The sequence below is a fragment of the Scyliorhinus canicula genome, chromosome 2, assembly GCF_902713615.1.
Source record: "Scyliorhinus canicula chromosome 2, sScyCan1.1, whole genome shotgun sequence".
Taxonomy (NCBI): Eukaryota; Metazoa; Chordata; class Chondrichthyes; order Carcharhiniformes; family Scyliorhinidae; genus Scyliorhinus; species Scyliorhinus canicula.
In genome coordinates, this window is record NC_052147.1 from 55,135,019 (window position 1) to 55,157,917 (window position 22,899).

A 22,899-nucleotide genomic window follows, 5' to 3' on the forward strand; every position below is an offset into this window, starting at 1 on the left:
GTTCAAGATGATTCAATGGTCATGGTTAGTGAACATGCCTGATTTCAATCTTGCGGCCCACTGAAATGAAGGAGGCCAGGATGAGTTCAGCCATGATCGAATGGTGGAGCAGGCTCGATGGGCCTGTAGTGATCTCTGTATGTGCATGTATATTAGGGGTTAATGTGTAATCAGTAGCACCACATGATCACTAGAGGGCTGGACCAACAGGGGTATAAAAAGCAACCAGATTGTGTCTCTCTCTCTCTTTTGGATGTACTGTGACCAGGACAGTCGTATCAGATTAGTTCAGATGGTTGGTGCAGTTACTGTAGTTTGATCTTGTCAACCTTATCACTAGTATCAATGTTAAAGTAAAGAACTCATGTAATTATTGTTATGGTTACTCAATTAACCTTTTGTTACCACTGGACAAGTTTGAGTCTTCTTCATCGAGTTTCAGAAGTAACCCAGGTTTGAGTAACACATATTACACTTCGTAGTATATCAAGACACACAGAGAAGTGTAACAAAAGATAATACAGGAGTGTATTAAAAGAGGGCCTAATTCTGCTCCTGTATCTTATGGAAGACCAGATGGATTCTGGGTGCATTTCTACAAATAATGTGAGGCACCACTGACCCCGTACTTGCGGGAGATGTTCGCAGACTCTCTAGCAGGGAGCACTCTGCCACCAACGCCAGCAAAAGCCTCAACTCACTGATACCTAAGAAAGACCAAGACCCAACTAAATGCGGGTCCTACAGACCCATCTCGCTGCTCAATGTAGGTGCGAAAATACTGGTCAAAATCTTGGATGAGCAGCTGGAGAACTGCGTACCAGAGGTGGTCACAGAGGACCAGATGGGCTTGATCAAGGGTAGACAGCTAACATCAAACATCAAATGCCTGCTGAGCGTGATAATGATCCCATCCAGGGAGAGAACACCAAAAGTGATCATCTCCCTGGACACAGAAAAGGCTTTTGACAGAGTCGAGTGGAAGTACCTCATCGAGATACTGGAGCGGTTTGGGCTTGGATCAGGGTTCACCGCATAGCCTGCCCAAGCCTTGTCGGGTTCTGGACAAACTTCTTCGAGGCAATGCCCAAGGTTGTGGGAGTGAGGGAGTGAGGGTGGAGCCATGTCCAAACGTCACTGTTTTCAGAGTCGCAGACCAGCCAGAACTCTTCATGGGAAGGAGGGCCAACAACCCCCTAGCCATTGCTCCCCCAGTCACCCGCCAAAGAATCCTGCTTGACTAGCGATAGGCAGCACCGCCCAAAGCTGCAGACTGGCTGTCAGACCTGTTGGAATTCCTCCAACTGGAGAAAATAAAATCCACCATCCATGGGTCAGAAGAGGGCTTCCACGTCTCGTGGAATCCATTCACCAACTTGTTCCAAGACCTGTTCGTGGCCAGCAGCCAATAGAGCAGGGGAAGCTGGGAGCGACAGACGTGCCATGAAAATGTAAAGAGTGGGGGGGATGGGGGAGGAAGAGGAGCGGGAGGGAGGAGGGAGGTGGGGGGGGGGGGGGAGGACGGGGATGGGGGCAGAAACTGACAAGGCAGAGGTAGGCGGCAGAGTCATGGAGGAGGGGGCCTGAAAACAAGGCTAGAGGGTGCCAGATCACAACACAGCTGTATATAAACGTGTCGCGCTCTGTACTCGGTGTATCAAACCCCTCCACAGGTAGAATTTGTAAAAATACAACTTTGACTAGGCAATGACAACCATGTAGCATAAACATGAAAATCAATAAAAACATTTAAAAAAAATAAGAGGCAGCACCACCACCCCTAGCTGCACTTTTGTTGAGTGCTCCCTCAATTTGTTCAGTAATTTGCATGGGTGCACTGTCGTGGAGGCTGTGAAGTCCAGTATAGTTGTCGAGTTGAAATTGGTCAATAGAATCACATGGAAATTGAAACACAGGGCCTCGATAATAGCAGATTCATCTTTCAAGTGAGATGCTCCGAGGGAGCACCCATGTTGATAGCCCTGCGGTTGCTATGTGCTACATTCTGGACATTTGTCCCGTTAAGTGATTACAGCCCATGACCTCTCATGGGCTCTCCTATGCAAAGAAGACCAGCTTAGTTTTCCCAGTGCCCTGGTCAACATTCATCCATCAACCGACATCTAAACAGGTCATCTGGCCATTTATTTAATTGCTATTTGTGGGAGCTTGCATCATGCAAATTGGATGTTGCATTTTTTACATTACAACGGTGTGTATGCTTCAAAAGTATTTAATTGGTTGTAAAGAACTTTGGGTCATCCTGAGATTGCACAAGATGCCAAAGAAATGCAAGTCTTTATTTGTTTGTATGACTGCACTGGTATGACTGGGTATTATCCTTCGAATAATACCAAGGATGGTAGTGGTCCTGAGCTCCAGAAAAGTCTCCAGTTAATTTTGACTCCGTCAATCTATCTTGTCAGCTCTTTTTATATTAAGGAACCTACCCCAGGAAATATCGTCTGGTTTTGATCCGGACCCTACTATTATGCTCTGTGCCACTCTTTAGAATTCTCCCCCAAAGTATTTCACCTTCTTAATGCTCTTCTTTGGTAGCACAGTGGCTAACACTGTGGCTTCACAGTGCCAGGGTCCCAGGTTCGATTCCCGCTTGGGTTACTGTCTGTGCGGAGTCTGCACGTTCGCCCCGTGTCTGCGTGGGTTTCCTCCGGGTGCTTCGGTTTCCTCCCACAGTCCAAAGATGTGCAGGTTAGGTGGATTGGCCATGCTAAATTGCCATTAGTGTCCAAAAAGGTTAGGAGCGGTTATTGGGTTAAGAGGATAGGGTGGAAGTGCGAATTTAAGTGGGTCAGTGCAGACTCGATGGGCCAAATAACTCTTTATTTGGCTTGATGTCCGTGTTCTTTTGATTACATACCTGTGAGCTGCCCTGAGATTTATTTTCTACATTAAAGGTGCTATATAAATGCAAGTTGCTGTTGTTTTGTCCTCACACAAGTAGTGAGACGGTGCTGGGATGTTGGATGTTTGGAGAGGATATCAGTGCGTCTCTGCCAAGTGGTCACCCTACACCCCAGCATGTCTGGAAGAAACTCATAGTTATGCAAGCTTGCTTTGGGGAAATCACCTTTCCAAATCTGCATTCAATAACAGCTTCAGTTTGAATTGGCAGTGATAAATTAAGCCCTGCTGTAATAGGAAACTTAAAAGGGCTGCTTTGTGAGAATTTAGCAAAGAGCCTATGTCATGATGTAGAATGGAAATGGAAAGCACGAGTGGCCTACAAACTTTCCCCATCGATTTGATTTAGGGTAATGCTTCTTCTTCGTCCTTTTGCAGATTTTATGATGCCATGAACTTTTTTCTTTCATGTTCTCAAATGTTTGCTATTGTATTCACTTTAGTAACCATTTCTTGCCAAGCAGCCTGGACATCTCTTTTGTCCAGAAAGTTCTTGGAAATACCAATGACAGTTACCCTCCTTGTTGTTTTTCTTCCATTAGCACCTCCAAAGCTCCATCTACAAATTGGAGTGTCCTCACCCTCCATTGATATCTTTATGCATATGGCATACAATTAGCCCCTTTAAAGAGCCCCTTCAAACTTTAACCAATGCTTTTCAGTTCCATCCCAATATAGGCGAGCACCTTTGTTCAGTGGTCTTATTGTTTTCAAACTGATTTACATTCATAGAATTCCTACAGGACAGAAGGAGGCCATTCGGTCCATCGGGTATGTACTGACCCTCTGAAACAGCACCCTACCCAGGCCCACTCCCCTCTCCTATCCCTGTAACCCCACCTAACATGCACATCTTTGGACACGAGGTGGCAATTTAGCATGGCCAATCCACCTAACCTGAACATCTTTGGGTTGTGGGAGGAAACCGGAGCACCCGGAAAATACACTTACAGACATGGGCAGAAAGTGCAAACTCCACACAGTCACTCAAGGTCGGAATCAAACCTGGGTCCGTGGCGCTGTGAGGCAGCAGTGTTACCACTGTGCCACCCTGCCGCTTCTTGGAAATTTGCCTGAAGTGATTCTTGGAAGGGAAGATTGTTGGTGCTTTGATCTCAAACTACACATCAACAACCTTTCCCGACTGACCACTGAGACTATTGAGAAATCTGCAGTGGACCATTTTCTCACCCAGAAATGACGATGTGCAGAGCAGGCAGAATTCAATGCTGGGAACATGGGGGTGAACACGTTGGAAAAAGGTCCAAGCTGTAGGTAATAATTCCCCTAAAATAAAACACGCCCGATTCTGCCCCCCCGCTCACTCCTATATTCTATGTTACGTGACCACAGAAATCATGTTGGCTGTGAAGGGGGATCCATTCAGTAAATCGAGAGAAAAGCTCAAAGCAAAACCATGGGCTGCTTTAAAAGTTTACAAACGCACACGTAAATTGGGCGGGGGAGATCAGTTGACAATTTATTGCCACGTTAGAAAAGTTGTAAAGTGGGTTTTCCCACTTTTGTTGCCAAACTCCAACCTTGGCATTCGCTACAAAAACAAGCAAAGTCAGCTGCGCCCCCCACCCATATAGGTTTTTACTCAATCTGCCCACACTCGAAGCACCAGCACGCCTTTCAAATCGTGTGATCATTCATGCGAGGAGTGTTCACAGTTCTGCCTCAGGGTGTAACATATACAAGTCTTTGTAACATGTTAGCAGATGGAACCATTAAAGTATATCATATCGTGATGAACGACGAACATTGCCTTCAGCTGATTAAGGAAGGTGGGCGGGGGATAAAAAAAACTTACTCGAAACAAATTTAAAGAAAAAGAACGTTTCTAAATCAGTGCGAGGAAGAACAATAGGAAATACAGGAGGAATGCCCCCTCCCTCAGCTAGGTTGTGGAAAGGTTTCAGCTCCTGTGTGTGGGTGTGTGTAAGAGGACGGTGAGGAGATGTGTTGTGTGTGAGTGCCATTCCTAAAGGCTGACAGAAAGAGTGCAGCGACGGCCGGCCTGCAGTGAAATCCTTTCTCGTATACACATGAAAGCTTTGGCACACGAAGCCAGACAGGAGATGGCATGTTAGGGAGTGGAACATACCATCAGGAGAAGCCCGAGAGGGGAATACATCAGCCGGAGCTGGGAACAGGCGCACAAGTGAGTTCACCCCGCACTAATGTGTGTGGGACTCTGACCCGGTGGGGTGTATGTGTGTGTGTTTGGGGGGGGGGGGGGTGGAGACGAGGAGAAACAAGGTGATCCCACTCGCCTCGCTATCTTCCGCTTGAAAGTATTCGAAAAGCACACGTGAACAGCCGCTCCCCCCCCCCCCCCCCCCCCCCGACGTGTGTCTAAACTCAGCCGCGCACCCCCCATGCGTCCTGTTCCTGCTGGACTATCAAAAAGATGTGGCAGTGAAGTTTGCAACAGCCTCCCTAACTGTTTGTGACTTCAGCGAACCCTCGAGCGGACAGAACACCGAGATTGCTCAGGATCTGTGTCCACTGAGGTAAACAGTGAGCAGCGACTTCGTGGGCATCCCTGTGTGGATTACACTTACTGATTTGAGAGTGAGTGCTGCTTTTTTTTTTGCTTTGACTCTCATTTTCTCCCCCCTCTTCTCTTTTTGTCTTTGCTGTGAGCTTCGTGGAAGCGAGTTTATTGTTCGTGTGATTTCAATCTTTTGGAGGAATTGCTTCCCAGATGTACAGTTGAAATTATAAAGGCATGAGGGGTGGGAGGGAAGTTACTTCATGAAGATTTGTTTATTTTTGAAACATATTCTTGTTGCTTGTGAAACTTTTTTTTGTCTCTTTGGCAAGCTGTTTACTTTCGCGGTATTTATTGAGCAAATGTTATACTTAATTAAGGTGTTCTGGATGTTGTTTCGCGAACTGTACAATCTCAAAGGATTCCATGCAACACATTTTCCCTGTAGCTTCTTGGAGGCAACATTGTCATTCCTGTGGGTTTTACTGAAGCTCGTCAGTTCCAGCAAGATCCTATAGGGAACAGTTGTGTCATCTGATAGGATTTTTAGTAAATATATTTGATGGCTGTGAGTCTAATGTTTATCTTCCACAACATTACTTTGCAGTTTGACTCCTATCTATGTTCTAACAACGTCCAAGAGTCTATTACATTTGTTCCCTTCAATGCCGCAGGATACAATTTATGCAATTAGTCACTTCTGTTGAGGGACTCTGCATGTGGTTTAATTTTTAAAGAATGCTAGTCATTTCCTCTCTGAGATTTCTGGGAGTTGATTTTTTCCCCCCCCAGATCAAAACAGTAATTGCTGCTTGGGACAATTTTCTCCGCTGCAAACCCTTTTTTATTCCAAACATTCTGTATTCACTGTGGGGCTTTTAAAAAAAAAATAACCTGTTTGGAATATTTCCCTGTGCTTTCAGCTCGTCATGAGAAAGAGAAACCAATTTTCTTGGGGTTTTGGGGAGGGGAGATGCAGTGAACCTGAGTTAAAGATTGTTTTTTTAAAAAAAAGAAGCAATCAACCTACCTTTAATTGAATTCAATGTTTAAATTGACATGCTTGATCCTATTGGGCCTGCAAAAGGTAGAATCCCATAAGATTTGTTGTGAAATCTTCAAGTATCCAATGGAAAGACACCAGCATTTTGAACAGTCTGCTCCACTGATCATTTTGATAAGGCTAGTGTGCATAGCTATGTTGTAGTCACTCAAATTAATTGAATGTGACTTCTGCTTGATTCTTGCAACAAGAACAAAAACTCAGAAGCCTTTGATGGCTTGCTGGGGTTCCTTTGATTTGCCCATTTAGAATCTACAGGAAACCAAACATTTTTCCCTCTGTTCGTGGACATACACAGGAAATCTCTCTTTTCACTCTATCTGCTGCATTGTAGCAGTCAATTAAAGCTGACTTTAATTCCACCCAGCAGTGCTCTAGGGAGGTACAGCTGCTTTTAGAAAACAGTGCGTGTTGGTCCTACATGTAGAATAAATAGAAAAGGGAAGGTTAAGCTGGCTCTTTTGTAAAAAAAAATGTCAATCTATTGAGATGACTTGGCTGCTTGGCGGTGGGAGTTTATTTTGATCATGTGTGACGCATCTGGAAAGAAAGGATTCAGACCAGGCTATCTTTAAAATGCATTATTTTAAAGAATGGAGACGATCTGTTATTGACAGGCTTAAGCCCTAAAGCTGGAATTTCTTGTACTATATGGTAAAAATAAAAGGCCTTGAATAAAAACACATTGATCAAGTATGTGGATGGACTGGAAATAGGGGCCTCAACTGATCCCTGCTTCCCATGTGGTACTGCCTTGCCATGGTCATGTGCTTCAAGCTTCTGTTGATAAATTAGTTTGCTTTTGTTCATTTTTTTAAAAACAGCATCCTAACAATCTGATTAGGCTGTTGTTTCTCTCATGATCATGTATCTAGCAACTGGAACTATAATAGACTAATATTGTGTGCAGCTGTTATTTTGGTACTTGCGTTCCTTATTCTGAACACTGGTGGACATAGTTGCACATTTTTCACCAGCTTGGCCTGCTATAACAAGACTTTTACAGAACAAGCTAAGAATACCTGAAGTGTTACAATCACTTTTCAGCTCTACCATTTTCTAATTGGTTTCAAACCTTTTAGTTTTCAAAAAAGAAATCTGCAAATAAATGTGCTATTTGTTTACGGCTGTAGAACTCTCTTTTTCTCAGTGAGTGAATACTGTCACTTGCGAGGGGAATGGGAGTGGGGGGGAAGGGGTGGAATGCTTTTAAGTCCTCGAAGAAATTTAGAAGAAGCATGTCGAATGTTTAAAAGTAAACCGTTACTAGGGACCTTGAATTTTTTTAAAAATTGATTTTTAGAACAGTGTACAGCCATTGTGTTCAGCATCCACTGCATCAGCCTTACTGATGCGTTGCTGATTCCTTTGGCAAATATTAGCTTAACATTTCTTTTAGTGTGGAATCACTTTCAAGTGCTTGCAGGTTCATGTGTGACTATTTGCTGTATAGGCACATTCGGAACCTGGTGTATTGATTTAATGCTGGCTGAACCCCACTCTACTGGAATCTACTTCAGGACTGGAACTGATCAGTCAAGAATATGTTATGTTTGAGCCAATTTGCTGAATTACTACTCCTTGCAGTTAGTAACAAATAACCATTTTACTTTTACATATTCTTCACTGAAATATGATGTCCATATGTCAAGAAGCTGTTTGTGAGGCTTTGGGAAGTTTTTGGGTGATTGTCTAAAAGTCATAAGATCATTTTTCTAGGTTCAAATCTGTAATTTCTAACAACAACAACTTGAATTTATAGAGTGCCTGTAATGTAGAAAGACATCCCAAGGGGTTTCAGAGGAACGTTTTCAAACAAAATTTGACATTGAGCCATGTAAGGAGGTAATCGGGAAGATGACCAAAAGCTTAGACAAAGAGCAAGGTTTTTCAGGATCTTAAAGAGAGGTTAAGACAGGGAATTCCAGAATTCGGGGTCTTGGGAGTGGTGAAGTGAAATTGGGGATGTGCAAGAGTATGGAATTGGAGGAGAGCTTATCTTGTCGTGTTGTGGATCTGGGAGGGATCACAGAGCGCGCAGCAAGGGCAAATCTTAAAATCTAGAATGCGGGCAGCACGGTGGTGCAGTAGTTAGCACAGCTGCCACACGCCATCGAGGACTGGATTCAATCCCGGCCCGGGTCACTGTCCATGTGGAGTTTGCACATTCTCCCTGTGTCTGCGTGGGTCTTGTCCCAACAACCCAAAGATGTGCAGGCCTGGTGGATTGGCCCCATTAAATTGCCCCTTAATTGGAACAATGAATTAAAAAATTTAAATCCTGAATGCAGATTTAAAAATTCCGGTGTTGCTTAACTGTACGTCAGTGACCACAGCAGTGCAGAACAAAACAGAAATTATCTAAAAAAGGTTTTCTTGCAGAGAAGGATTTTGTGGTCCCGGTATTGTCTGTACATCTGCCCGTGCAAAGCTATGGGCATCAGCAGTCAATGCTTCTAGGGATGAAGGAGTTTAGTTGCATGGTTAGGTTGGAGATGTTGCAGTTGTTCTCCCTGGAGCAAAGGAAATTGAGTGGAGATTTGATAATGGTGTACAAGATTACAACAGGTTTAGATAAGGCAGATAAAGAAAAGTTCTGCTTATTATCATCTGATGGTACAAAGGCTTGGGGACAAAGATTTAAGACTTTGGGCAAGAGATGCAAGGGAAAAATGAGGAATTACATTTTTAAACAATGAATGGAATGATCTGGAACTCTCAGCCAAGAGCATGGTGAAAATGGGAATGAACAGTGATTTCAAAAGGAAATTGGATGGGCACTTGAGGGAAGCATTTGGTGGGAGTAGTCTATAGCCCCCAAACAGTAATTTTACTGCAGGACACAGAATAAATCAGGAAATAATATAGGCATATAAAAAAGGCAGTACTTTAATCGTGGGTGACTTTAATCTTCATATAGATTGAGAAAATCAAATTGGCAGAGGTAGCCATGAGGAAGAATTCATAGAGTGTATTTGGGACAATATATTATGGATCCAACCAGGGTTCAGACTATTTTGGATTTGGTAATGTGTAATGAGGCAGGTTTAATAAACAATCTCACAGTAAAAGATCCCCTAGGAAGCAGCGACCATAACATGGCAGAATTTAGCATTCAATTTGAGAGTGAGAACCTTCGGTCAGCAACAGTTACTTAAATAAGGGCAATTATGATGGAATGAGGTCAGAGTTGGCTGGCGTGGACTCGGAAAGGAGTTTAGCAGGAAAGACAGTGGATCGGCAATGGCAGACATTTCTGAAAATAGTTCATGACTCACAACAGAGATATATCCCAGTGAGGAAGAAGAATTCTAAGAAGGGGATAAATCAACCATAGTTAGCCAAGGATGTGAAGGATATTCATAAACTGAAATTTAAAAAAAACATATAATGTGGCAAAGATTAGTGGTGAGCCAGAGGATTGGGTGTTAAAAAGCAAAAAAGGATGACCAAAAAGAGGGGCGATTAAACTGAGGGTAAACTAGCAAGTAATGTAAAAATGGACAGCGTGTTTCTTTAAATATATAAAAAGGAAGAAATAGGCCAAAGTGAATGTGGGCCCTTTGAGAATGAGACTGGGGAAATAATAATGGGGAACCAGGAAATGGCAGAGGAGTGAAACAAATACTTCACCGTGGAAGACACGAATAGCTTTCCTAAAATATAATCATCTTTATTAGTGTCACAAGTAGGCTTGCATAAACACTGCAATGAAGTTACTGTAAAAAGCCCCTAATCGCCACACTCTGGCGCCTGTTCGTGTGCACTGAGGGAGAATTCAGAATGTCCAATTCACCTAACAAGCACATCTTTCGGGACTTTTTGTGGGAGCACCCAGAGGAAACCCACACAGACATTGGGACAGCATGCAGACTCCACACAGTCAGTGACCCCAGCCGGGAATCGAACCCGGGACCTGGCGCTACGAAGCCACAGTGCTAACCACTGTGCTACCACCTGTAAATATTAAACAATCCAGGGGCAGAAGGGGGTAGGAAATAAATATAATAATAATCACTAGGGAAAAAGTAATAGGGAAACTAACGGGGCTAAAGGCCGATAGGTCCCTGGGCCGATGGGTTGCCCGTCCCAGAATATTAAAGGAAGTAGCTACAGAGACAGTGGATGCACTGGTAGTAACCTTCCGGGAATCCTTAAATTCTGGAAAAGTCCCACAGGAATGGAAAACTTTTATCCAAAAATGGCGGAAGCCAAAAAACAAGTAACTCAGCCAGTTAGCTCAACTTCTGTCAAATAGGATGTAATAGCGGAGCATTTAGAAATGCATTATATAATCAAGCAGCGTCAGCATGGTTTCATGAAGGGGAAACCATGCCTGACAAATTTATTAGAATTCTTTGAGGTGGTAACGAGCAGGATAGATGAAGGGGAACCAGTAGATGTGATATACTTGAATTTCCAAAAAGCATTTGATAATTACACAAAAGGCTACTAAATAAGATAAGACCCCAGGGTGTTGGGGTGATATTAGCATGGATAGAAGATTGGCTAACCGATAGACGACAGAGAGTTGGGATAAGAGGGGCATTTTCAGGATGACAACTTGTAACTAGTGAAGTACCGCAAGGATCCGTGCTGTGGCCACAATTATTTGCAATATATAGTATTGACTTACTTGGCTGAAGTAAGTGCACTATTGCCAAGTTTGAGGATGACACAAAAATAGGTGGGAAAACAAGGGGTGAGGTTGACACACAGATTCTAGCAAGAATTCACCTGAGAAAGGAGCAGTGCTCCGAAAGCTAGTGTTTGAAACAAACCTGTTGGACTTTAACCTGATGTTGTAAGACTTCTTATTGTGCTCACCCCAGTCCAACACCGGCATCTCCACAACAAAGATTTTACAGAGGGATATAGACTGGTTCGGTGAGTGGGCAAAAACTTGGCAGATGGAATATAATGTAGAAAAATGTGAAGTTATGCACTTTTGTAGGAAGAATAAAGGAGCTGAATATTATTTAAACAGAGAAAGACTTGCAGAAAACTGCAGCACAGAGGGATTTGGGGGTCCTCGTTCGTAAATCACAAGCTAGCATGTAAGTTCTGCAGGTAATTGGGAAGGCAAATGAAATGTTGGCCCAATAGGGAAGTGCTGCTAAAACTATACAAGGCATTATTTAGACCATACCTGGAATACTGTGAAGTTTATCTAAGGAAAGATATATTGGCATTGGAGGCAGTCCAGAGAAGGTTCACAAGGTTGATTCTGGATATGGAGGGACTTTCATATGAGGAGAGGTTAAGTAGGTTGGGCCTGTACTATTTGAGTTTAGAAGAATTCAAGAGGCGACCTTATTGAGATACATAGGATTCTCAGGGGGCTTGTGGGAGAGTCTAGGACCAGAGGGTATAATCTCAGAGTAAGTGGCTGCCCATTTAAGACAAAAATGAGGGGAAATTTCTTGTCTCAGAGGGTAGTGCACCTGTGGAATTCTTTATCATAGAGAGCTGTAGAGGCTGGGTCTTTCGAGGTTGTTCAAGTATGTTCAAGCCTGGGATAGACAAATTTTTAATCAGGAAGGGAATCATGGGTTATGGGGATAAGGCAGGAAAGTGGAGTTGAGGATTATATCAGATCAGTCTTGATCACATTGAATGGTGGAGCAGACCTGATGGGCTGAATGGCCTACTTCTGCTCCTACATCTTATGGTCTTAAATAAACTTGCAAGGCTATGGAGAAGTGCAGGGGGATTGGGACTGACCAGGTTGCTGTACAGGGAGCCAACCTGGATGGGATCAATGGCCTCGTTCTGTGCCATTATGACTTCACCAAAGACTGCTTCCAGCTTTTACATTGTCAGCATAGTTCTGAAGGCATGAGGGGACAAAATACCATAAAAATTGGCCTTTACACCTTTCAACAAAGTAGGTCCTGAAGAATGCGTGGACCTTTTATAAGGAGGAATCTATTGAATCCTAAAGGTTGACATTACTATTGGGCACCAAGGGTCTGTCTCGAAGTTGTGAATTTAACTTGGTGACCCCCTTCATATTTTAAAGTCACCTTTTACGGAAGTAGCCATATTTGTTGAAGTCTTCAGTGGCCAGTGTTAGCAGACACTGAGCCTCTACAGCACTGCTCAGCTACTCCAGTCACACATTATGGGTTTTGTTCACAACTAGCATGCAAGCTTCTAATGGCAATGGCCATGCACTGTGTGCAGAAGCTTGAGATCTACTCTTGTATTCAATGGAGGGAAACACAGCTGGAACATCAGACACTGAGCAGATCTGTCCTGAAAGTGTGGGACTATTCTCTCTGGGTATTGTTGAAAATGAAAAATAATCAATCCAGGCAAATTGTTCTTTTTTTTTAAGCTGCTTTCCATGTCAGGTCTGGTTTCCTCACTCTCCTTATATACCTTGAAAAGTTACATCTACAACATACTGAGGGAAAATTATTCTGAAAGTATCAGTAAACCTATCCATTCTATCTTAAAATATTTGAAACAATTTTCCTTGCACTCTGGTGTCTTTAGTGATTAAGGGAAATCTGATAGAGATTGAAAAGTTTGAGAGTTGCAGTAGACCCAGGCTAAAGATTCAGTTGAGTGAAAGGGGAAGTTATAATTTTTTTCTGGTAGTGGGTGACACGGTTCAGAATATGGCTATTGATGTAAATACCAAATATGATTTAACAGGTTATTGGATAAATTGAACAAAATTTAATAGCATAGAGAGTTATGGGAAACAAATTGGGATTAGAAGCAGATTTTCCCAGATGAAGGATTAACAAAGGGCGCAGTGAACTGGACGGTGTTGTGTGTTGTGAATTTCGGTGGCAGTCTCACCTGAGCCTGAACGTCACTGATTCGAGCACTACTTCAGAGCCTCGAGGACATAATCGAGGCTGACAAGTCAGTGCAGTACTGATTGAGTGTTGCACTGTCGGTGGTATCGTTGGGATAAGAAGTTAAACCGAGGCCCTGTCCACATTCTCTGGTGGAAGGAAAGATCCAATGGCACTGTTCAAAGAAGAGGAGGGAGGTCTCCCCGTTTCCTGGCCAAGATTTATCCCTCAATCAAAACCGAACAGGCAGGGACGTAGGAATTTCTTGACTAGAAAAAGGCCAAGGACCATCTAGTTCACCATCTAACATCATGATTGTTGTGTGAGTTTGCTGTACAAGATTTAGTTGCTACAATTTTGACATTGCAACAGTGACTGCACTTCAAAAATACACTTTATTGGCTGTAAAGTGCTTTGGGACACCTCAAGGTCAAGAAATACACCGTATGAATGTGTGTCTTTCTTCTTTTCTCTCTCGCACTTCCTTCTAAAGCCTCCATCAATCATACCTGCATGAAACTGCTTTTGTTTCTACCTCCAATCATTCTCCCACCACAACTTGATGTTTGATTATTTTTCAATGCTCTTGAATATTTTATTCAGTTAAAGCTTGCTCTGCAAGCACTTTTTATTGTAATTGTAATAAACTGGGTGTATACAAAAGGTGGAAAATGTATATAAGGAAAAGAAAGTGCTGATGCGCATGTAGTGAAAGCTCACCAAAGAGACCAGGGCAGACATATGCATGAGAGAGAGTGAACAGAGTAAAGGAGACACTAAACAGTGAGAAAGAAACAGTGACAAATCAGAAACAGAGATACAGTCAACACAAACTGAGAGTGTGACCACATAGTGAGAGCAGAAGAAAAGACAAATAAATTAATTTAAAAAGTGGAGAAGAAAACAAGCAGTTATAAGAAGAACCGAATTTGTTTCTCCTGATTTCTGTCATACCAATTAATATGCATACAATGTGCATTTCACTAATTTAATGCAGCAGTTTGCTACAAATAAAGGGGAATGCGCATATCCTGTAAGAGTGTAATCTACTGTTAAAATCAACTGGCCTATGTTAAACTGAACTAATCTCATCAAGATCTTATTATTATTAATCAAGATCTTGCTGTGCTGATAAACCTGCTATTTGATACATCAAAAGCACAGTTGTCTTGTTTTAATGTTGATTTCAATAGTCAAGTAATGTAATTAAAGCATAGATTAAAATCCATTCAAAAACTCCCAGAAGGCTATCAATGTTTGTATAGTAGATTGCTGTGACTTATTAATATGAGAAATAAAGTCAAAAGCAATAGTAGATGCAGATGTAATTGAGCTTGTTCCTTTGCACATATAGGAGCACTTTAATTCTGCAATAGCCAACAGCAACTTAATATTGCAGTGAAGCTCTTTTCGTAGATCTAAAATGTCCAGCCAGTCAAGAGTGTTTGGCGATGTAAATGTAAAATATCAAAACAGTTTCAGCTTAGATGGTTAAAAAATATAGCTTCAAAGTTCCATTTGTGTGTGCAGTTACCAAATTAATCTTTTTCTTATTCTTAAATTTAGCCCCAGGATAATGCTGGCAAGGTCACCATTTATTGCCCAGCGCTGTTTATCTTGAGTAGATGGTGTTGAGCCTTTTTTCTGTAATGCCTCATTACAGAATATGGTGGGGCTGGCCCAATAATTCTGTAATGATTTACTCGTGACGGCACAGTAGCACAGTGGTTAGCACTGTTGATTCATTCAAAGTGCTAGGGTCCCATGTTCGATTCCCAGCTTGGGTCGCTGTCTGTGCGGAGTCTGCACATTCTGCCCATGTCTTCATGGGTTTCCTCCTGGTATTCTGGTACCCTCCCACAAGATAGGTATTTGGACATTCTCAATTCTCCCTCCGTGAACCCGAACAGGTGCCGGAATGTGGCGACTAGGGGCTTTTCACAGTAACTTCATTATTATTCATTTAAGTTGTTTGTGAGGCCACTTGAGAAACAGCAAAGAGTGAACAACATTCAGGTGAAATTGGAGTTAAGCACAGCCAAGAATAGCCGAGGGAAGCCAGGTTATTATCTAAAAGGCATCAATGAAGTAGCTGCATTTATGCGTCTATCCAAAAGCCAGGAGTTTCCAGTGAACAAGACGGGTCGGGGAGCAAATCTCGGGGTGTTGTCATTTAGGGTAGCCAAGGATAGGCTTTGTTACCTGGGGGTCTGGTTGACGGGGGAGTGGGTGACAATGCACAAATGGAACTTAACAATGTTGGTGGAGGAGCTAAAGGAGGACTTAAGGAGATGGGACATGTTACACCTAATGCTGGCAGGGAGGGTCCAACTGGTGAAAATTAATGTCTTGCCGAGGTTCTTATTCGTATTCCAGACCTTCTTGATCTTCATTCCAAAGGCCTTTATCTGGAAGCTGAATACAGCGATTTCGGAGATAAATGGGATGGGAAGGTACCGAGGGTGAAGAGGACCCTGCTACAGAGGCGGTTGGCGGTACCGAATCTGCTGCTCTATTATTGGACGGCAAATGTGGAGAAAGTGAGGCGGTGGTGGGACGAAGGGGGGTTAGGATGAAGAAGGAGTGCTGTAGGGGGTCCAGCCTGGGGGCCACGGTGACGGCGGCGTTACTGCTGGCACCGAGGAGATATACAGAGAGTCCGGTTGTACAGTCCGTGATTGGGATGTGGATCCAGCTGAGGATACACTTTAGGACAGAGAAGATGTCAGTGTTAACATCATAGAATCATAGAATTTACAGTGCAGAAGGAGGCCATTCAGCCCATCGAGCCTGCACCGGCTCTTGGAAAGAGCACCCTACCCAAGGTCAACAACTCCACCCTATCCCCATAACCCAGTAACCCCACCCTATCCCCATAACCCAGTAACCCCACCCAACACTAAGGGCAATTTTGGACACTAAGGGCAAATTATCATGGCCAATCCACCTAACCTGCACATCTTTGGACTGTGGGAGGAAACCGGAGCACCCGGAGGAAACCCACGCACACACGGGGAGGATGTGCAGACTCCGCACAGACAGTGACCCAAGCCGGAATCGAACTTGGGACCCTGGAGCTGTGAAGCGATTGTGCTATCCACAATGCTACCATGCTGCCCATCGTTGTGTGAGAACCACGGGTTCAGGCCGGGGGAGCCAGACGGCATGTTTAGGAGGTGAAGAGAGGTCGGATTGGTGAAGGCGAGGGATCTATATCTGGAGGAGAGGTTCGCAAGTCTGGAGGAGCTGCGGGAGCGGGTAGAGATCCCAAAGGGAAATAAATTCAGGTATATACAAGTGAGGGGTTTTGCACCAAAGGTATGGGGCAGGTTTCCCAAGCTGCCAAAATATGCCATATTGGAACGGTTGTTGCTTCCAGACGTGGAAGGGGAGGGGAGGGTCAGGGACATGTGTGGTTGGCTGGGGGAGCAGGGGGGAATGCAAGTGGTGAAGATCAATGAGAAGTGGGGGGAGGAGTTGGGGGGGGGGGGGCGGAGAGAGACGCAGGGTGAATTCGACCTCCGTGTGCGAGGATGAGTTTGATACAGTTTTAGGAAGGTCACGGTACATATAACTCTGGTGAGGATGAGTGGGTTCCTCCAGGGGGTGGCAGACGAGTGAGAGAAGTGTGGACGAGGACCAGCGAACCACGCGCATATGTTCTGGGGATGTGAGAAATTGGAGAGATACTGGCTGGGAGTGTTCGGGGCGCTAGCAAAGATTGTGGGGGTAGAGACTGTGCCGGGCCCTATGGTGGTGATTTTTGGGGTAGTGGTAATACTGGAGCTGATCGAGGGGAGGAAGGCTGATGTGGCGGCCGTCACCTCTCTAGTTGCCTGCCAAAGGATTTTGCTGGAATGGCGGTCGACAACGCCACCGGGGCTGGCGGCCTGGCTGGGGGACTTGTATGACTTTGTCCATTTGGAGAAGATTAAGTTAGAATTGAGGAGATCAATGGAGGGCTTTGAGACATGGTGGGGACTGTTCATGACGATGTTTGAGGAATTGTGTGACGGGGGGGGGGGGGGTGAAAAGGGGAAAAAAAACTTGTACAAACTTTAAATCGTGAGGTATGGAGAATGCTCTCTGACTTATTTATGTTTTGTACTTTTCAATATATTTGGAATAGAACACATTTAAAAGTAAATGGGCAGATCTGGCTCACGCTCATTGAGGATGAGACCCGAGATTGTGATGTTTCGCGAGATTTCGCTCAATCTCACGAGGTTTTTCGAGTGTCACAAATCTCGCCAGAGGCTGTTTGCGAGATTCAATGGCCTCGTCCCAACACCAAGTTGGCACGCTGAGGTCGCCATATCGCCCCCATTGATAGTATATTGTTATTTCTAGATTTAATTCATTTATTATAAAAACATAAATTCTCTAACTAGCAGATTGGAAGTGGAACTCTCGCCTACTGTTGGATTATTTGTACATTTTTATTTGAAGATCTCAAAGATTGTGTTGAATTGCTCCATATTGCACAGCTTGATCTTCTAAAACCAAATTCCTTTTTGGTTACCACAAAAAGCAACATGAAGCCGCCAATATGAGTGATTGTCTCAGGGCGAGCCGGGATCGTTACAGTCTCCACATCCTACTCCATCCTGAGCTGAACTCCTGACTCTAAGTACTCTCAATCACAAAGGTTGCCTACTTTCACCTCTAACAATGTGCCCCTACCCACTCTGCCTCCACTTCAGTCCATCTGCCAGGCATACCTCGTCCCTGCCTTTGTTACTCCAATGCTTTCCCAGCAAATTTATCATTCTGCATCCTCCATAAACTTCAGGTCATCCAAAAGGATGTTCCTTGTACCCTAATCTGCATAATGTCGTACCTATTCTTGCTGATCAATGTTCCTTTTCACCATCTCCCTTTTGTACTTTGAAGCTGTCGTTAAAATCCCTCTTTTGACCAAGCTTTTGATCACCTCTCCTAATATCTCCTTCTTTGTTTCGATGTCTATTTTTGTCTGCTTACTTCTTCCTGAAGCACCCTGGGGACTTTTTTTTTCTACTCTTGCTCTTCTTGTCCCCCAGATAGGAAATAATTTTTTTTTTAAACCTGTTCTGGGATTTATATTCTTCTATCTTGCCTGTGTAGAAAGCCTCCATGCCATTTTCCTTCAGGTTGGAGTTAAAATTGCAGTGGGACCCAATGATATCCTCGGGTTGACATCCGCATGTAAGGAATTACCCTATTGACATTGGAGAGTTGTCCAAGGCACCAGCTCAAGAGACTACGGTTAAGCACTCAGATGCTGGGATCCTAGTGGTTTCAAGGCAAGTGACTAACCTGGTGTATTTTAACCACCCACTTATCGCTTTACTTTGATTTCAAAACAGCATTTCATGAGGTGCCACATTGGATTGGATTTGTTTATTGTCACGTGTACCAAGGTACAGTGAAAAGTATTGTTCTGCATGCAGCTTAGACAGATCATTCCGTGCATGAAAAGAAAATGCACAATAAGGCAAACACAAAATACACAATGTACAGACACAGGCATCAGGTGAAGCATACAGGAGTGTAGTACTACTCGGTAGAGAAGACATGTGAAGAGATCAGATCAGTCCAGGGTCGTTTTGGGGTCTGGTTACAGCAGGGAAGAAGCTGTTTTTGAATCTGTTCGTGCATGTTCTCAGTCATTTGTATCTCCTGCCCGATGGAAGAAGTTGGAAGAGTGAGTAAGCTGGGTGGGAAGGGTCTTTTATTCTGATGCCTTGCCTGCTTTCCCAAGACAGCGGGAGGTGTAGACAGAGTCAATGGATGGGACACAATAAGAGCTCATGATGTTGGGTGTAACCTATTAATACGGTGTCATGTGAGAGTACCTTTAAGAAATTAGTGTTTATAAATGGGTGTGTATATAAGTATCTGTAGTGAGAGTACCTTTAAGAAATGGGTGTTTATTACTGCAGTGATGTCAGAGAGTGGGTGGAGCTGGGCTGTCTGTCAGCGTTTTACTTTCATTTTAGGCTGTTTGCTGCTGGGTGTGTTTTAGTTTCGTTTTCAGAGTTGAATAGCTGCAGTCACAGCCAGATGTTGTATTAGTCTCTCTGTAATCTAAAGACTGTAAATCGATCCTGGTAATTTAAAACTAAGAACAGTAGTGACTTTGACCTGATGTGCTTCTGGTAAAAAGTGTTTTAAGTCTTCTGGATGTTAAAAGGAAGACTTCATAGATCATAGAATTTACAGTGCAGAAGGAGGCCACTCGGCCCATCGAGTCTGCACTGGCTCTTGGAAAGAGCACCCTACCCGAGATCAACACCTCCACCCTATCCCCATAACCCAGTAACCCCACCCAACACTAAGGGCAATTTTGAACACTAAGGGCAATTTATCATGGCCAATCCACCTAACCTGCACATCTTTTTTTGACTTTGGGAGGAAACCCACGCACACACGGGGAGGATGTGCAGACTCCACACAGACATTGACCCAAGCCGGAATCGAACTTGGGACCCTGGAGCTGTGAAGCGATTGTGCTATCCACAATGCTACCGTGCTGCCCTTAAAGGATTACTTAGTGTTGTATTCTTTGCGGATTGTATTTGAATTAATGGTTGCTAAGATGTTCACTATGTTTTAAAAAAGGTTAACTTGAGTTCATAGAATAAACATTGTTTAGCTTTAAAAAATTACTTATCCATTTCTGTTCTACCACACCTGTAGAGTGGGCTGTGTGCTCCTCATACCACAATCTAGTAAAGGTTGTGGGTTAGGTGAACTCTATGATCGACTTTGGGGTTCTCTAAACTCTGGCCCATAACAACGGATAGAGGATTGATTAACTAGCAAGAAACAGAGAATGGGTCACTTTCGGGTTGGCAAGCTATAATTAGTGAACTGTTACAGGGATCAGTGCTGGGGCCTCAACTGTTTACAATCTGTATCAATGACTTGGCTGAAGGAATGGATGTCAGTGACACAAAGATAGATAGTAAAATAAGTTGTGAAGCAAACGTATGAATCTACAAAGAGATTTAGATGGGTTAAGTGAATGGGCAAACATTTGGCAGATGGGGTATAATGTGGAAATATGTGTGTTGTCCACTTTGGCAGAAGGATAGAAATGCAACATATTTAAATGGAGAGAAATGACATACCTCTGCGGTACAGAGGGATTTGGGTGCCTTGAAACATGAATCACCAAATGTTCGTATGCAGGCACAGCAAATGATTAGGAAGGCAAATGGAAAGTTGCAGTTTATTAAGAGGGGAATCAAGTATAAAAGTATGGAAGTGTTGCTGCAATTATATAGGGCCTTATTGAGACTGAATCTGGAGTACTGGGTACAGCTTTTGTTTCCTTAAGAAAATATATAAGTAGTTCAGAGACTGATTCCTGCGATGAAGGAGTTATTTGAGGAGGAAAGGTTGAGCATGTTGAACTTATACCCATTGGTATTTAGAAGACTTGTGAGGCGACCTTATTAAAATATGCTAGATCCTGAGGGTGACTTGGTAGAGTGGATGCTCATGGCACGATCTTCCCAAAAGGGAACAAAGCCCCCGAGTGAGCGCGTTTAGCCTCGTGTTTCCCAGCGCTCACAGTGCCGAGAAACACGTGGCTATTCAACGCTACTCATGTTGGAGAAGGGGCCTGAACGGGTAATGCGCGGCCAAGGCCACACATAGCCCCATTTTTTACAACGGGGAGCTCTGCTCGTTGTAGCGAGAGATCGGGATGTCGCTTTTTTACATGGCATTGCGATCTCCGAGGCCCATAAATAAAATTCCCAACCCCCCCCCCCCCCCCCACCAGCCCGAATGCAATATGGGAGGATCCCCCAGCCCAATCACGCGTGTGCACAAAATGCCAGCTTGGCACCTTGGCAGTGCCAACCTGGCACCATAGTGGTGGCACTGCCAAGGTGCCAGTGCACCAGCAGTGCCAGGGCATCGCCCTAGGCCGACACGGTAGCACAGTGGTTAACACTGTTGCTTCACAGCTCCAGGGTCCAGGTTTGATTCCCGGCTTGGGTGACCGTGTGGAGTTTGCATGTTTTCCCCGTGTCTACGTGGGTTTCCTCCGGGTGCTCCGGTTCTCTCCCACAGACCAAATATGTGCAGGTTAGGTGGATTGGCCATGATAAATTGCCCCTAGGTTAGTTGGGGTTACTGGTTTACGGGGATAGAGTGGAGGTGTGGGCTTACATAGGATGCTCTTTCCAAGGTCTGCTGCAAACTCGACGGGCCAAATTGCCTCCTTCGGCATTGTAAATTCTAAATTCTATGAAAAAGCATGAAGCTGGAGGCCTCCGATCCCCTCGGAGACCCCCACAAGTACCATTCCGTCTTGTCCCTGTTTGGGGAGACAAGTACCAAACAGCGCTTACCCGAGGTCTCCGAGGCAAAGGGATTGAATCCCAAAGCCTCGGGTACGTTGGGAATCTGTACATTAGAGTAAGGCTGACTGCCTCGCTCTAATATGCAGATTTGCCATAAAGTGATGGGCGGCATTCCCCTTGCAACATCTCATGAGATTGATCTCGCAAGGTGTTGTGAGTCAGATGGTTCCCGGGAACGGGGTCTCCCGGCTTTCACCGGCTACACTGCGACGCAGTGAGCTGCTTTTCCGGCGCAGTGTGACTGGAAGATTGCACCCTCAGAGAATGTTTCCCCTAGTGGCAGAGACTAGAACTTAGGGGCACAGTTTAAAAACTCGGGGTCTCCCTTTTAAGACCAACGTGAGGAGGAACCTTTTCCCCGAGGGTCGTCAATCTGTGGAATTCTCTTCCGCACGGAACAGTGGAGGCTGGACCATCGGATATATTCAAGGCTGAGTTGGACTTTTTGATCGACAGGGGAGTCAATGGTTATGGGAGGCAGACAGAAAAGTGGAGTTGAGGCCGAAATCAGGCCAGCCATGATCTTATCGAACAGCACAGCAGGCTTGAAGGGCAAAATAGCCTACTCCTCCCAACTCTTGTGCTCTGTTGTGCCGCTCCCCTTTGGCTTGTGCACTCTTTCTTACCAAATACTGTTCCCCACTTAACTTTGTGCAAACGTTGGCTTCATCGGTGAATTATGGTACTGCCTGCCATCCTGCAGACCGCACAGATATTCTCGCAGAGCAAGGTTTTTCAACGGCTGCCAAAACAGCATTAGGTATGGCGTCTCCTTTAAGTTGCTGCAGGCCCTTAAAACCTGCAGCAGCACGTAGGTTCCCACCCTAACTGGCAAGCTCCCAGTAACCAATGTTCCTAATGTTGTGAATGTTAAAGTTAGGCTCAGCCCTGGAAATTACTTCAGGGTCAGCCCACTTCTTGTTAGACGGGTGTGACCTGCCATAATTCTGCTCTGGATTTTGCACAAGCTGAAAATCCAGGTTATGGATTGCTTACAAAGTCAGTATTAGGGGTACAATTAAACCGAAGGGGTTCAAATGTACCACAAAGTTAAAGCTTGAAACGTTTGTGGATGAGTCCTGGATTGAACCATAATCCTGTTCCCAATTCTACACCATCTATTCTGACATGTATCATAAAACTTGCTTTTCCCTCTGGGCAGTTTTCAGTCGAACTGACAGGAGGCCTGGTCCATTTTGTTCTGCCCAGCAGGCTTCATGCACGTAATGACAACCCTGG

General features: G+C 44.2%; 1 protein-coding gene across 3 annotated transcripts in view; it reads left to right on the forward strand.

The window, feature by feature from the left end:
* Positions 1-4,602: 4,602 nt before the first annotated feature.
* frmd6 (FERM domain containing 6) overlaps positions 4,603-22,899 on the forward strand; it is a 156,842-nt gene continuing 138,545 nt past the window's right edge. Inside the window, exon 1 of one of the 3 annotated variants that reach the window (XM_038778608.1) lies at positions 4,603-5,092. The gene's annotated coding sequence lies outside the window, so the exon portion shown is untranslated. Of the gene's footprint in view, positions 5,093-5,177; positions 5,506-22,899 lie in introns of those variants that run through there. The other 2 variants (XM_038778599.1, XM_038778618.1) reach the window with 2 other exon arrangements.